This window comes from Simochromis diagramma, unplaced genomic scaffold (assembly GCF_900408965.1).
Source record: "Simochromis diagramma unplaced genomic scaffold, fSimDia1.1 OVJJ01000344.1, whole genome shotgun sequence".
NCBI lineage: Eukaryota > Metazoa > Chordata > Actinopteri > Cichliformes > Cichlidae > Simochromis > Simochromis diagramma.
The window spans coordinates 6,940,059-6,957,534 of NW_024387375.1; the positions used below are offsets into that span (position 1 = coordinate 6,940,059).

Below are 17,476 nucleotides of genomic sequence, written 5' to 3' on the forward strand. Positions count from 1 at the left end.
TTGTGATTGGTGAGGGGGTAGGGACAGGCTTAGGGCGTCGGGGGGTTCCCCGGAGGCATCTTCCTTGGGGGGCTCAACCCGGGGTAGCGGTCACGTCCGGTTGGGGGCTCTGCTGGCTCTCAGGTGACTGTTTCCTCGCGGCTGCGTGCAGCGGGGCTAGGGGAGGGTCTGTGCTGACGGACGTGGGTTACTGACCTGGCAACCTGGCTGCCCCTGGGTGGGTCCGGGATGGGCGTGAGGTTCTGGGGGCGCTCCGTCTCTGGGCTGGGGCCCTGGCCGGGCCTCGGGGGCTTGGGTCCTGGTTGGTGTGTTGCCGGGGTTGTGGGCGGGTGGGTGCATGGGGGCCCGGCCCTGGAGCAGGGTGCCGCCGGTGCGTCGAGCCGCCTGGGGGGCTCTTCAACTGGTGGGGGGGATGGTCACATCTTGCAGGAGCTTTCTTCTCTTCAGGAACTCTCTGCAGGAGGGGGAGATACAGGAGAGGTGGAGGAAGATCTCAGCCTGGGCGTTTACCGTCTTATGTAGTCTGGAAGATGAGTGGATGGTGGGGTGGGTGCAGTTTTCTCTGTGGTGGGGTTGGGTGGACTGTCCAGGGCTCTGTGGAGCCGGGGGGCGCTACTGCACTGGGCCCCGGTCTGATGGGCCTGGGCCCCCTTTCCCTGGCGGGTCGCGAAGGGTGGGAGTGCCTACTGGGGTCAGCGGGGGAGCTGGCCCCAGGGAGGGGTTACCTGCCCCTCCCTTCCTTCCCTCCCCATCTCCAGCTTCCTCCCTCTTCCCGCTCCTCCACAACCACCCACACATGCAGGGCCTTGGAGTAGGGGTATGTCACCAGGGTGCAGAGGAGGCTACCCCCCCCTCTGTCCCCTTCTGGCTGCCTCTGCCTCAATTTTATCCCACAACTTAGACATTCACATTATTCACACTCTCATTACACATACATATAGGATCTTGGGGGTGGGCACAATCACGGAGTCCAAATTACCATCAGGGTGTATACCTCACCCCTGACGTCGTTGCCCACCTCTCAATTTTAAATACACTTAGTCATTGAGGGCTAGCAGGAGGGACTATGCGCTTACCTGCTTCTCCTTGGCAGGTAGCTCCATGCCCTCCTGGGTTTTAATTGCACCTTAGAACACATATGCATCAACACTACAATGAGCGGGTGGAGGGAGGTTTGGAGTCTTCTCCCACCCCCATTCTCTGCGGCCTGCTGGAGCGGGAGGGCTAGTAGGAGGAGTTGGCCGTCCGACTGCGGTCTGGGGTGTGGGGCCTCCCTGCTGCTGCGGAGTCGGGGTGGTCTGCCTCTCCCCACCGCAGGGAAAAGGGTAACACCACCTGGGTCTGGGTGCAATTCCCCCCTCCAGGGGCAAGGGTACCTAGACCCGGTTTGTAGAGTACGCTTGGGGAGTGTGATTGTGTGTACAGTGTCTCTTTATGTCTGTCTCCACGTTGGTTGAGTGTGGAGTGAGTGCATATGAGAGCATGAGGGTGGGAATGGATGTTTGTGTCTGTGTGTGCCTGTATGTCTGTGTCTATATGTCAGGTTGGGTATCAGACGCCACCTCTCTGGGGACACCTCAGGCCCTCCAAGGTATGGAGGCCTATCTCCACCCACCACCACTTCCCCTGCCGGTGGCGGACTCCCTCAGGTGTCGGTGTGTTGGTGGTTCTTTGTGTCTGGGGGTGGGCGTCCGGGTACACACCGGCTCACTCCTTGGCGGCCGCTGTCGGGGCCTGGGGCCTGGGGCTCGCTCGGGCCCCTTTGGAGATGGGGTGCCCCCGGCCTCTCGGCCTGGGGCTCGGTCACTCAGGCACAGCTGGGGGCCGGCGGAGCTCACGGGCGCGTCACTGCAACTCCCCCTGGCTTCTGCTCCGCGGCTGCTGGGCGAGCCCTCATCTGGGACTCTCCTCAGCTCTTACTGGAACAGTGGCGCGGCTGCCCCTCTGTTGGTCTTCCATGGTCTCTTGTGTTCTGGGGGCCTCTGGATGTCTGGAGTTTTGATCTCCTCCATACCCGCTTCACACCCTGGAGGACGGGGCTGTGGCCCCCCCACACTCCCTAGCAGATCATTACATGGAGAAACCTTTGGAATGCAAGCATGCTGATCCACACAGGTATGCACACAGGTGTACACATGGGTATTCACAGACGCGGACTAAAGCTTTCTTGGCTGCTGCCTCAAAGCACACTGTGCGCTGTCTATCTTGCGTGCTGCACAATATCGTTTATTATTTAGTAACTATTGATATCTATGACTAGCTAGTTTATTGTGATGGTGCTTTGTTTTCTCTATTATTATGTTGCTCTTTGTTGTTTGCTGTCTCCTCTGTTTGTTTGTTTTTTTGTTTGTTTGTTTTTTTCTCCATACAGGTGACCCAGGAGTGTTTTTTTTTTTTTTTCTCTCTCTTCCCCCCCCTTCTCACCGTCTCTTCTCCCCTTTGGTTTTCTTTCTTTCTCTCCCCCTCTTTCTCTCATTCATTCCCCCTGTCCTATTTATTAAAAAAATAAATTAATTAAAAATTAAAAAAAAAAAAAAAAAAAAAAAAAAAATGACAAAGGATGAACTGAAGCTCTGCCATCACGTAATGTCACATACTGCTGTTTCTGATGTCATTTAGAAAAGAAAAAAAAAAACTGTCGCACAACGATCCAGTGATGAGAAACACTGAGCTGTCGCCTTAAGTAGTAAATGGTGTCAGGACAATGAGCAGCAGGTGCGTGATTGTTTGCAGGTGAGAACCCGCAATGAGTTCCGCACTGGCGAGAGAGAGAGAGAGAAAAAGAACAACACTGCGATCTTAGATGAGATCACTCGCTGGGGAGACAGGGGGAACCATGACAATTTCCTCTTCAGCTTATAGGCTATTTGCTTTAAGGCATGCATTTGAGAGTTTTACCAGGGAGCCAAGAACTTTTGGTTTGAGGCTTGGCTTGAGCCACAGCATCCAGGGCACTGTGCAGTGAAGATGTAACATTGTTAACAAGATAATCAACCTCAATAGAAGTAGATTTGTAGAAATGAGAGCTGTTCCATCCAAACTGAGATGCCATCACTCCTAACAAGACCAGGTTTTTCCCCAAAAGTTTCCCAATTATCTAAAAACCCCACACTGTTTTAATGGACACCAGCAATTTAAGGAAAACATGCGACTAAACATGCCACTCCCAGCCTGATTGGGGAGGGGACCAGAGTAAAGTACAGAGTCTGACATTGTTGTGCAAATTTACCCACCAATATGAATTTCATATTCATCATGGATTGGTGCTGACACAAATGATTATTTTACTAAGTCAACATTATCGTTGGCAAGCATTTTCAGGGTTCATTCAGTGTCCTACCAAGGCCCCTGGACAACAGTCCACATTGGTTTCAGGTGTCTCTAACTCTAACTCTAGCTAACTGTGGCTACGCAGCCTTCACACCAACTACAGAGGGCTTGTTTTTCAGAATTTTCAAGGTTGCAGAGCCAGATCTTCAACTGATTGAGTAAAGACTGAGGAGTAGCTAAACATTTAACACACTGAGCAGGAAAGTGTGGGAGGATCGGATGATGAAGTCATGCTGCTCGGCCAAAAGGAGAAAAGGCCTCACACTTTTTCTCTTTTTGTGCTGGTAATTTCTCACTCCTTCCTGTGGTTATAATAACATTGATTACTTTTCTATAAATGAGTCAAAAGCAGTGGTTCTGACAAGTTTGCAGCATTGTGTTTTTAACACTGGCAGGCACAGTAGATTGTCTAACCACGTGCTCACTTAGGTGTTAAAATTACATACAGTCTTTAGAGCCTGCCATCAGCAAACCCACAACACTTTCCATATAAACACATGCACACAGTCTTTCACACCGTTGTTGTTTCTTTCTGTGTCTGCCACTTCCCACTATCTTTGTCTCTGTGTAACAAAAACTACTATCACCTTATTGTGTTGTCTACCTTGCACCCTGTTGCTCTCCTCTGAAGGAGAGAGTGGTTTACATTAAGCAGCGACTTGGTGAGGATTTCTTTGTTTTTACTCTTTCAGTCACTTTTCATACACAAAATAAAAGTTCGGGTGAGCAGGTGAGTTTTGGTAGTTGTGTTTTGCTATGCTGTGTGCACTAGGAAAAACTGGTATTTTAGAGAAAATCAATCTATTGTTATTTTCAAAGATGATTTAAAAGAGGAATTTATTATTAAGATAAAGAAAAATGGTTTCTGCAGCAACATTTGTCGATCGTCTGTGGATTAATCAAATTTTGGTAAATCAATTTTGTTGATTCAGTATCTGCTCTTCCTGCGGGGTGTGGCTATAATCATCTCTTATTTGGTTTAGTAGAGATTAGTGAAGTAAATCATCATGAAGAAAAGTTTCCTCCTTTTCTTGGCAAAGAAAGAAGGTGATAGTGAATTTTTCTCTCTTAAGGTTAGGTTAGTAAATGTCTTCATTAAAGCAATGTAGTGAATTATGAATATAATGTTGTGCAAATGTGAGGTTATCAATCCTTACCCTCATAGGAGACCTTATTTGTGTTGTACAGAACTGTTTTGTTGGTGTGTATATGAAGTTTGTCATGCCAGAATGTTATATTGTATATTAGTCTGTCTTACAATGCATTGTCAAAATGTAAATATGTGCTACCCCAGGAATAGTAGCTGCTGCACTGCTGCAGTCAATAAACTAAACTAAACTAATTAGAGTCTTTATGTCATTTTAATAATGTGAAAGTGAGTCGCTGATCATAAAACATATCATAACTGTCATATTAGGTTCCGATCACTCATTACAAAATAAAACAAAGCAAAAATCATTTAATTAGTTTTATATAACCTACAACACAGAATACATAAATCCAGAGACATATTTCATTTAACAACTCATACATATTTTTGGCATGTACCATGTTGAGGTCAAGGCATTCTTTTGTTATTTGTATTGACAACCAATTAAAGCAATATACAGAGGTGAACAAGCATGTAAAGGTATTACTTTGTATTTAGAGATGGATGCTGAAGAGAGAACGCAGACAGTAAAATTGCGGCATGTCTTCTTCCCAAAGCAAGGACCTTCAATGTTGTTTTTTTAATTCCTGAATTTCTTGGACTTTGTAAATAACAAAGATGGTGATGCAAATGCTTCCCAGGATGACTGAAGCGATGTTCAAGGCCATGGCAGTTCGTGATGCATCCTCGGCTAGAGCTATTTCTCCCTGTTCGTTTGCAGCCTTCACCTTTAAAGTTTTTAATAATCAAAGCTCAGTTTCATTTTACATGCAATTAAAGATGTGAGAAGAAGAGTGTATGAAAATCATCAGTGAAATGTTTGCTATAAGCAATTCAAGTTTTTCAATTTCACTTGTAGGACATGATTAAAGTGTAACATACAGTAGACCTGTTTAGAACTTCTTATTATCTACTCAGAAAACATTAATTGAATACTCATGAATCTGACTGGATTTCTTAGAATTTGCTGTATATTTTAATGATTTTACATTGACAGTTTAATCTAAATAAAAATCATCTTTGTAAAACACAAAATGTGTTTTTAAGCTGTGCATCAGAATAAAGAGAATCAATGAGAAAAACAAGTTCAGCAAATGTTACCTTCTTAGAGTAACGAATGGCAAAAGCCCCAAGAGGCAGACAGCAACAAAGAGCACTGAAGTAAGACCATCCAAGATAGGATGGAGGAGGAGCACGAGTTTGGTCAATTTCCATTTGGTCCTCTTTGCCAACTTGTAGTAGATGAGAATTATGAATTATTGGCAAGTGTCTGGATCGAGTGGCTGGTGGGAGTTATGACTCACGTCGTTTTATTGTGTCGGGGTGTGGTTTAACTGCTTACATAGAGCTGACCTCTTTGTGATATGAATGTAGGTCAACACATTTTTAAAGAATTTCCAAAAATGAGGTAAATAAGAAGAACAATTGTATTTACAAACAATATGTACACATTTCACCAGATCATCAGACTGAGCCCTGGAACATTGTATGTTATTTATTTATTTATTTTTTTATTTATTTCATTAATTTAAAATGTTTTTTAAAGATATGACAACCTGATCTGAGATATCAAAAACAGGGTTTCAAAGTGTTTTACATCAAAACATGGTGTATAAAAATCTATCATATCCCAAAGAAGCAAGAGAAACTCTAGTGCAGGAATAATTACAGTGGAACCGAGTAGCTGGGAATAAAATAACCTAAAAACCCACAAATAAGTCTTTCAAAATGATATAAAGGGAAAATTTACTAGATTGTGGTTTAACATGCTGCATTCAGAACCATCAGCGTTGGGCTTTTTGAGCTCTGAATTCATTTACTAAGGTCCCTTTAATCTATTTATCTTACACTAATTTGTGCTTCTGGAGCTAAAGGAAGATTTTGATCTCTATTTCTCTAATTTTCTTTTTGGTTTTTATTGACTTCAGTTCTTTCCACCTAAATAAAAGTTTTGTTTTTCTAATTTTTGACTGAAAATCCTGCATATAGGTCTTTCTGTCAAAAACATGATTATTTTTTAATTCAGTTCAATTTTGAAAAACTCTCTTTTAAAAGAAAGAAAGAAAGCTCTGGCAGAATGAGGAAAGCCATCTGCCATAACCCGTTGCTCTCACATTGGGAACGTTACTCTCACCACTCTTAAAGCAGTTCTCAAAACAGTTAAGGAATTTGTCACTCAAACAGTTGAACAACAAAACCCTTATCACTTGTCAATACATGCAAAGTCAGTAAATCACTTCAGCTGTGCCCAGTGAATAAAATAATTTCACCAGTGTTTTAAGACTTAGACACTAAAAGATTTGAAACTTTTTTTACACAACTTCTTAAACTTGACCTTCAATAAACTGGTGGCTCTGACAAGTTTGCATCAGTGTGTTTCCTTTGCAGCCAAGTAGATCGTCTAACCACGAGTTCACTCAAGTGTCACAGTTTTTCTTCATTCCTTTGATGCAGTTCTCACATCAGGAATGCATTTCCCCACCCACACTGCCTTTCTCATTGTGTTTGTACACTTGCTTCACTCCTAACCAGAGCTCTCACTTGTCTCACACTTGTTCATATTGTCCAGCGTTCGATTTATGTTTTCAGATGGAGCAATTCAAACTTTTTTCAGATTAACATAGTTGTGACATCTTTATAATATATACATAATACATAATATATTGTAAATTTTTCATTTGTGGGATTAATAGAGGCTGTCTTATCTCATCTCATGTCATCTCATCTCGCCCGTTTTCATTTCGTCTCGTCATATCTTACCTTATCAGCTCCTGCTGGGATGCTGCAGTGTTTTGTTGTGGCTACATTTTCTTTATGGGTTTAGTATGAATCAGTGAAGCTTGTCATGAAATATATTTTTGTCAAATAAAGAAATAAATAAATGATAGTGAGAGGTGAAGTAAATGTTTTCAGTAATTTAATGTGATGTGAGTTGTGATGTATATCTTAAGAGTAGGTCATGTTCTAGTGGGGACTCTGGTAACTCCTGGTGGCCTAGCTGCCCCTGGGTGGTCTGGGGCCTCTGATGCGCCGGCGGAGATGGGAGTCTCTTCAACTGGCGGTTAGTTTGTCACATCCTTGCAGGAGGCCTCTGCTCCACAGGAGTCTACCCTGCAGGTAGGGGAGGAGAGGAGAGGTGGAGAATGAACTCAACCTGTCTTATGTAGAATGGTGAATGATTGGATGATGGGGTGGGTGTAGTTTCCTCTGCGGTGGGGTTGGGTGGGTCACGCCTGGCTTGGCGGTGCTGCTGCTGTTGGCCCCGGTCTGGATGGGCCTTGGTGGGGGTGCCTATTGGGGTCAGCGGGTGAGTTCCCCCTCTAGGGGCAAGGGTACCAAGACCTGGGGTATAGAGTACGCTTGGGGAGTGTGATTGTGTGTACAGTGTCTATTTATGTCTGTCTCCACGTTAAGTGAGTGCTGAGTATTTGCATATGAGAGCATGAGGGTGGGAATGGATGTTTGTATCTGTGTGTGCCTGTATGTCTGTGTCTATATGTCAGGTCGGGTATCAGACGCCACCTCTCTAGGGACATCTCAGGCCCTCCATGGTATGGAGGCCTATCTCCCCCACCACTCTCCCTGCCAGTGGCAGACGCCCTCAGACATCGGTGCATTGGTGGTTCTTTGTGTCCAGGGGCGTCCAGGTACACACCGGGTCACTCCTGGTGGCTGCTTGTCGGGGCCTGGAGCCTGGGGCTCGCTCGGGCCCCTTTGGGGGTGGGATGCCCTCGGCCTCTCGGCCTGGGGCTCGGTCACTCTGGCACAGCTGGCTGCTGGCGGAGCTCACGGGCACGTCACTGCAACCCCCCCTGGCTTCTGCTCCGCGGCTGCTGAGTGACCTCTCATCTGGGACTCTCCTCAGCTCTTTCCGGGAGAGTGGCGCGGTTGCCCCTCTGTTGGTCCTTCTTGGTCTCTTGTGCTCTGAGGGCCTCTGGATGTCTGGAGCCTGGATCTCCTCCATACCTGCTTCATGCCCTGGAGGATGGGGCTATGGCCCTCTAACAGATCATTACATGAAGGAACCTTTTAAATACAAGTGCGCTCATGCTCACAGGTGTACACACGGGTGCTCACAGACACAAACTACACCCTTTTTGGCTCCTACCTCAAAGCACACTGTGTGCTGTCGATCTTACGTGCTGCACGATAATATTTAATATTTAGTATTTACTGTTATATTCACATAGATTATTGCCATGATGTTGTTTATTATATTGCTTTTTTTGCTTGTTTTCTCTTTTTTCTTTCTCAACAGGTGATCCAGGTGATTGATATATGTATTTTTTGTCTGTTTGTTTTGTTGGTTTTTGTTTTTTGCCCTTTATCACCGTTCCTCTTCCCTGCTGTTTCTCTTTCCCTCTTTCTTTCTTCCTTTTCTGGGGGAAATCCAGTCATGTCTGTCCCGTGTGTAGCAAGTGAAAATAAAATAAAATAAACAATAAAAGCAAAGGTGAACTAAATAGACCAATATGGCAAGGCCGGGGTGGTCCATTTGGTAAAGTAAATCCGTTGGGGATCTTTCTTTGCCTTTAGACAATAATTCTGAATGCAAAAGAACCAAACGGGACATGCGGGGAAAAAAAATAAAAATAGAACAGCATGCAGCATCACGACATATGAGCGGGTGGAGTGAGGTATGGGGTCTTCAGGGCAGGGGGGGCTGGGATAAGTTGGCAGTCTGGTTGGGGTCTGTGACGCTGGGCTTCCCTGTGACTGCTGGGCTGGGGGTGGTCTGCTTGCCCCCACCACAGGGAAAAAGGTAACATCTCTTGGGTCTGGGGGTCGATTGCCCCCCTGGGGGTGGTGATACCTGGACTTGGGAGTATAGAGTATGTCTGTGGAGTGTGAATGGGTGTATAGTGTTCATTTCTGTTTGTCTCTTCATTGGGCAAGTGCTGAGTATTTGTTTTTTTGTGAATGAGGGTGGGAACATATGGTTGTGTCTGTGTGTGCCAGTTTGTCTATGTGTCAGGTCAAGTCCCCACCTCTGCCTCTTTGGGAACATCTTAGGCCCCCCCCCCCCCCCCCCCCCCGGGTGTAGAGGCCTAGCTCCACCCACCACACTACCTTCCGGTGGCTGATGCCCTCTGCTGTTGGTGCCTTGGTGATTCTCGGCGTTCGGGGCTGCACCGTACTCACTCTCGACGGCCTCTGGGACTGTAGCTCGGTCCGCCCTGGTGTGGCTGGTGGCCGGCGGGCTCGCCACTGTAGCCCTCCTCTGTGGTTTCTGCACCTTGGTTGTTGGGTGACCTCACGTCTGGGGCTATGGCTCACCACACCCTCTAGCAGATCGTTACATGGAGAAGCCTTTTGAACTCAAGCGCGCTCATGCACACAGGTGTGCACATGGCTGCTCACATACACAAAAAAATTGTGTTATGCTGATTTATTTGTAAGCCATCTATGTCTGACCAATATAATATAATATAATATAATATAATATAATATAATATAATATAATATAATATTACAATCCTGCTCTATTTCACAGCTGGGCTGCTATCCCTGATGTAATCTATGGGCATGCCAGGTCTGCGCTGCTAGTTAAATCAAAAAATGAATACATTTAAAAACCTTGTACTGATAGTGTTTGGAGGCAAATCTTGACATAGGGTTAGAATTGAGGTAGGGGACAGGACAACATGAATGAGCATGTATGCATGGATTCAAAGGTGTGGCTCATATACTATAAGCCAATAGAATGAGCAGAATGAGATGTTAAATGCTATACTGCCACATGATGGCAGAAATGGTTACAGAACACAGGTCATATCTAATTTTTACATATTGGTTGTAGCACAGTGCTTTTTTCTTAAGGTTTCAGAGGAATAACCAAACAAGTTGGGCTCTGATTTCTTCCCTGATGGAGATTTCTATGAATAATATCTATTTCACACTATAATTACTGCTTAAGTTCTATCTTTTGATTTGGTAGAAGTATTTAGTGTGTTTAATCTCTACAGTTAAGCACTTGTTGCACGGTCCATCCCACTCTTTCTGTCTTAACCTTCAAAGCTCAATGAAATTTCAACATTTAAAATGCTTTCTTTAGGCTGTAAATGATTTTATAAGCCTGTTCTTATCTGTTATTATTCTATGTTATAAAGGCTATATATATCCTTTAAGTCAGGGATGTGAAATGTACTTTACATCAAGGGCCTCATACAACAAGTGGGTTCACTTTGATTGTAAGTGGTCCTGACTAGTAAAAATAGCTTTTTTTTGTCAAAGTATAGTTTAACTGCACATTTAATCCTTGAGCTATCTCAATATAAGAACAAGTTGGAGGATTTCAACATAGATGAACATGTTGCAATATACTCCTGCAGCTACAGAAAGGAATCTGTCACCTTTAGGCTAAAGTTGCAAGAAATAAATATGTAAAATTACAGCAAAAGTTGTGGAAGCTCATTGCCCAGACTGTCCTCTGGAATATTTAAATTTCTGTATTTTCATTTATAATAATTTACTGCAGGATGGGTCACATGTAAAACATAATTTTAACTTCATTTGATGTTTCAAATTATTGTTCCTATTTTTCCAAAGTATTGTATTTATTTACACCACATAAAAATATAGAATATATTTCAAGTAAGCACCACGACCTTGATTGCTTCTTGAGTCTGTTTATGATCATACAGACAGTAAGTTGAAAAACTTCAGTGGACCCAGGGAAATGCTTCTGTTTTCTCATCTTGAAGGAATTTTGGGAAAAGAGAATTCTCTGAAGGTGAAGACAAGACTGAATAAACATATGGTACATCTTTTATGCATCTATATTAATGTTTAATATAGATGTTTTATATTTATATTATATTTACAGAAGGTTATAAAATCCAAGTCAGTGTAAGAAACGGAAAAAAAGAAAAACAGAGGCAAAATTTACCACATGGCCACCAGGTGCCAAAGCAAAGGAGGTGTCAAGTATCATAAACCCAATAATACATTAAAGCTGCAAGCAGCGTTATGAGGGCCCTCGCACCCCCGGCGCGTCGAGCCACGCCCAACACCTAAAACCAGCACGTCCGATCTGCTGTCACATTGATGGAATTCATGCATTTAACCACCAGCTAACATTTCATCTCATTCAATCATGATTATAGTCGTCCCACTAGGTGGCGCTCTAACCATTACTGACAAATGGCATAACAAACATTTCCGAGCTCGAGTCTCATCACGCCTATGAGCTTTGGGAGAGATTGGACATTGTGTTTTTGAGTGACAGCAGATTACTGCTTTTTGGCGAGTGATTGAAACTCCACGTGCCGCCATGACCACCCCGTTTCCCTGAATGTAAAAAGCTTCGCAATTTAACATCACAAAGGTCTTTAGATTCCACACACTGGAGATTGGTTCAATATGATGAAATCCCTTGGAGGAGTTCGTCAAAGAACGGTGCCTGGAAAGAGGGGAAAATGTTGCCAAAATTGCACGTTAATTTTAAAATGGCTGACTTCCTGTTGGATTTGGGATATTGCTCCAAGAGACTTTTTTGTACATCTTGATATCTCCTATAAGCCTACCAGGTTTCAGACTCATACATCAAACACAGAGCTGGGGCTGTGGTTTTGAAATTTTGTAGGGGGCGCTGTGGAGCCATTTTGGGATATTCAATGAAAATGATCACATGACAACAAAGCCTTATGCACATTGGAGGTGTGTGCCAAATTTCAAGCCTCTATACACTTGCCAAGACCCTCAAAAGCCACTTCATCTTTCATGGTGAACAGCGTTGCCACCAGGGTGCGCCGTTCAGTTTAAAGTCACAATTTTTGCACTGAAGCATCACGAGGGACTGATGGTGATATTCACCGCTTTTGAGGTGGCCACGATGAACCTGTGAAAATCAGTACAACAAAATGAAAGCCATGACATTTCCTGTTCCCACTAGGTGGCGCTGTCCGTATTTCCGACAATGGGCACATCAATCTGTTCAGGGCGGGTCTGACATCATGCCTGTAAAGTCTGGTACTCATCAGACTGGATTTCATTGAGTTATACTAATTTGTTTCTTCATGGCGTGACATCAAAGTTCGCCATGCTGCTGGGGTCACACCCTTTCGCGAAAAGTCACAGTTTTCACTGTAACCCAAGACCAACTCCTTAAGGCTTTCCTGGAGAAATTTGAGGCTGCAGATGTCACCCATCACTATACTGTACCCCAAAGTGTAAAACATGACATTTCCTGTTCCCACTAGGTGGCGCTGTCCTTGATGTCAAATATGGCAGTTGAAATATGTTCAGGGGTGGAGCCTTATCATATGTGTTCACTTTGGTCAAGGTCAGAAAATGTATGACAAAATGAGAGGCAATAAGATTTTGATGGCGAGTCATCGAAATTCGCCATGGCGCCACGGCCTCATAGTATTGTGAAAACTCAAAAGCTCCGCAATTTAACATGGCACAAGGGTGTAGTTGACACTGTCCAAATTTGAAGTTTATAGGACCAAATCCCAAGGAGGAGTTCGTTAAAGTACAAGGCATGGAAACGGTAAAATCAGAGCCAAAATGTCACCTTCAATCCAAAATGGCGGACTTCCTGTTGGGTTTGCGTCAATGGGCACACAGACTTTTTTGTTCGTCTTGGCATGATACACATGTGTGCCAAATTTCATACATGTAGCTCAAACGATGTGGTCGTAGGGCTGCATTTAACAAGGCATAGGTGGCGCTGTAGAGCCATTTCCCAGTGCTCATATGTAAAACCATTAAAATACAAAATTTTTCACCAGACCTGATGCGTGTGCAAAATTTCATGAGTTTTTGAGCATGTTTAGGCCCTCAAAAAGGCCCTTGTTTTGCCTGAATAATAATAATAATAATAATAATAATAAGAAACAGAGCAGATACAATAGGGCCTTCGCACTCTCGGTGCTCGGGCCCTAAATATAGCTGATAGATGTTTTACAAACAGAAATGTTTAAAATAAGCCACAGACAATTTTCACTATCAAATTAAAAGAAGTACTTTTATTATAACACACACCCTTTGTTACAATTTTTATATATTTTCTTCTTTCATCACGGCCCATGCCAACATAACTGTAAATAAGACAAATAAAAACAATATTTTTTACAATAATATGCCTTTGTTTTCTTCCTTTTAGTAAATGGCACACTCGTGCAGTACTCTGATGCTGACATGCACTCATTGTTCTTCCTATAATTTTCATATCATATCATTTTGGGGTTTTTTTTATTTTAAATGGAAAAAGCCAATTAAACATAGTCTGCAAACACATGCGAACAAGGACCTACAGACATATATTCCTAATTAATGATCCATGTAGAGGAGGTGTAGCACATAATTATAAAAACTTTTTTGATTTTTACTTTTTATTTTCTGGCAAAATTTGGCCTTCTCTATCTTACATAAATGTAGCTGTAATCCAGACGATGATGATGATGATTACTCCAAAGACTGTTCCGATGATGTTCAGGGTCTTGGCCGTCCTTGATGCTTCCTCAGCAATAGCTGATTCTCCCAGAGTGTTTGCATTTTGTGCCTTTAAGAAAAAAAAAAAATCTTTTTTTTTCTTTTACATTTAACTTGCTTAGAGAAAATATGTGTATATGTGTGATGGAAAAAATGATGCGTCAATGAAATCTGACTGGCTACCTTATAATAAGCACAAATCATTGCAAATCAGCCTGGAGAAAACCTAAAAATAAAAATTCAAATATATTACTTTGAATTTTACTTTTAAGTGATTTATCTGGTTATTTAAAAAACAAAAAAACAAAAACAGCAATGATGTTCAAAAAAACTGAAAGGCTTTGGATGATTGTTGCTCTGATTTTTCGGTGTGTCTCTGACAGCAGGTACAGAGGAGCAAAAGTTTGAGCAGGGGAAAAAAAAATCTTGATTCTCAGGGAATGTTTCCTACCTTGCAGGAAAAGATAATAGCAGGAATCCCAAGTGGCAGACAGCAGCATAAAGTGTTAAAGATGGACCAACCAAGATAGGATGGAGCAACAGCGTGGGTCGCGCCTTCTTCCATTGTGTCAATCTCTTGTACTTTATGGTTTATTGGTCAGTGTCTGGATCCAGTGGGTGGTGGGTGTTGTGACCCAAAACCTTTTATACTTCAGGGGTGTGGTTTTGGAGTTTAATAGCTAACAGCTGCATGTATGTGTGGAACAGAGAAGGGGAAAACCCCCTCCATGCACTTCTATAGGACTGAAAATCAAGAAAGATTCAAATGAAGCCAAGAAACTTCCCACTGTAAAGAGCCTCATCCCTGGTTGAGTCTGGAAGCAAAATCTGCTTGTGTAAATGCAATTAATTAATTACAACAGTTTTATTCTGTAGCTCACATCGATTTATGACACCCAACACAATGTGTCATTGGTTAAATTGTTTTACTTTTGGTTTTCTATCTAATCAGAACATTGCAACAGAAATTATTTTTTTTTTGTTTGTTTTTACTTCTGAGACTTAACTCATTGTATAATTAACAGGATTAAGGAAAAATAAGTTTTGGTAGATAATTAAATCTGCCTCCTTCTTTGAAGTAGCTTTTTTATGAGATGGCACGTTCAAAAGTTACATTTGTACCAAATCGTTGTAACTGTGCTGAGCATGATTACAAGATGCAATTACTATCACGGTTTGGTGCTGTGGAGGGCAGGATGAGGACCAAAACGCAGGAGTCACGGACACAGAAGGGTGAACTCCATTGCACTGTGCAGATGTTCGGAAAATAAACTCACGAAAAAATACACTAAACCAGAAACTGAGAGCTGAAACACTGGGAAAAAAACACGAACAGTAGGAGGGAACTGGGTGTCACAGGTGGAAACACAGCTGGGACTTATCAGATATAATGAGACAGAGGGAAAGCAAAACTCAAAACACTGAACACATGACACAAGACTATCAAAGTAAAAGAGGAAACACAAGCAACATTGATTTTGGTTAAGAGCACGAGGTTTTGGAGAGTACAGTGGCCAATGGCACACTTTGAATCTGTCAAAGTTTACAAATCTGTGCATACTGATAAAACAAGCATAATTCTGGTCATGCTCACTAGTGGTGGTCATTATCTATCAGACAGGGAAGCCGAGCTTAGGTCACTAGGGGTCCATGATAAAATTTGGGCTCAATAATAACATTTTAGATGGACATGAGCAGATGGTCAAATCAATTTTGTTTTTGTTTTCATAGGCATCGTCACAAAACCTTTCCGTCACACCTCATGTCTTCTTCTTCTTTCCGTTGTTCCTTTTAGGGTCAACAAAGTGATTTCACCCTTTTCCTAGTCTCCTCTTCTGTCACACTGACTGTCTAGATATCCCCCTTTATCAGACCCATGACTGTCATATCCACACTCTGGCTTTTTCTCTTCTCCTGCTCCTTTTCAGTGTGCCTTCTTTCTTTCCTCTTTCTTTGTCTTTGGCCAGCAGTAGTTGTAGCCACCGTTTGTTCTGCCCTTAAACAGGGTAAATAGAAGAGATTGACACGCTACTCTCGCCTTTAGCTCACAAAACCAAATCACATTTTCTCAACATAGATAAACTCGGCCTTAGGACACCATTCCCAAACTAAATTATCCTTCTTTTCTTTTCTAACTGAGGAATATATTAACCGTATGAACCATAACATGAAGTAAATGTATTTTATTAACTCATGTAAGACACAACCAGTGGATCAAAGCACAATGAACCCAGGCAACACCCATTTCTGCTCTTTACATTCTCACTGCATATTCCCTACAGCAACACAGTCAAAAAACAATGAAATTCTGTTATGAAATTCTGTTATGTTATAAGAAACAGAATGAAATACCTCAGTAAGGAATCAGATTTCTTATCCATCACATTTGCACTTTAACTGTTGGCCAACAGCACTAGAAGTGGTTGTTGTTAACCTGAGCCCCCACAAGCCTAGTATGGAAATCTCATTCTTTATGAGTCACACGTTTGATCTGGCCACGATTTTAAGCTGGATGCCCTTCCTGACCCAACGTTCTCTATTTTGCTTGCACTCAGAGTACACTAGCTTGTGGCCCACCTGTGGTCTGGTTTTAGATCAATCCATGAATGCAATACTGCTATAGCAATCCCTCTTTGGAGTGGAACTGATGATTCAGTGTCTTTCTGTAGTGCAATTGAATTCTTGCCATGCAATTTGCATATTCGCTGTAAGTATTGGTCTAAGTGCTTCAAAAATGTTCCCTAACCTCAGATCAAATTTGGGATACAGGATGGCCTCTGTTATTCTGCATCAATTCAAAACTACAGGATAAGTGGAAGATGTGCCTGAATATTTATAAACAAACAAGATCAAATAGATGGATTAAAGCTTCATTTTAAAGCACTAACAATATATATGCATGTAATAGAAGTAGCAGAAAGCACACAGTGTTCAGTTTTGTGAGAAAAATGGCATGAATTACAATAAATTTACTGGTGTTAAATGTTTTAAAAAGTAGAAACATTCACACTGATCTTTACAGATCAAGAAGAAGAAGACGTGGAATCTTGTGGAGAGTTAGTGCACAAAGAAAGATAAAGTGGAGCGTATTTAATGAATGACTGCTCTGTGCTGTCAGTATCTGTTGTCCACTGAGGCACGGAACTGCAGGAGCTAGATCCGGCCATACACAAGCCCCTGTCTGTAACTCACACAATATGCATTCTGTCCTGCTCCAGTGCATACATACATACATACATACTCTACCATGGAAGTTCACAAACTATAGTAAATATTCTGACACGGAAATTCATAAGCAGTAGCTGGACACCAGATTAGACACGACAACTTTAGTCTGAAAACAACTATAATTTCTTAAAATTGCTTTTGTTTGATCAAATTAATTTTATGTGATTGGTTTCTGTGTCTCGCTGTGCTCTTAACCTTTGAAGCCTCTTTTCTGGAAATATTTTCAGCTTCCTAGTTTAAGACTTGTGTAGGATATTACACAGAACATTATACCAAAAAAATCTAATTCAATTCGAGACCGTAAGTGATATAATTGCAACTCTATCTTCG

The 17,476-nt window shown here is 42.5% G+C and overlaps 2 long non-coding RNA genes across 2 annotated transcripts; both read right to left on the reverse strand.

Moving 5' to 3' along the window:
• Nucleotides 1-1,748: 1,748 nt before the first annotated feature.
• LOC120720021 lies at nucleotides 1,749-11,983 on the reverse strand. Its single transcript, XR_005692774.1, has 3 exons — nucleotides 11,429-11,983; nucleotides 3,909-3,910; nucleotides 1,749-1,760 (listed from the first exon to the last, which is right to left on the reverse strand). It is a non-coding gene; the product is annotated as an uncharacterized LOC120720021 (long non-coding RNA).
• On the reverse strand, nucleotides 4,786-5,889 carry LOC120720020. The gene is made up of 2 exons (XR_005692773.1): nucleotides 5,582-5,889; nucleotides 4,786-5,208 (listed from the first exon to the last, which is right to left on the reverse strand). It is a non-coding gene; the product is annotated as an uncharacterized LOC120720020 (long non-coding RNA).
• Nucleotides 11,984-17,476: the final 5,493 nt, after the last annotated feature.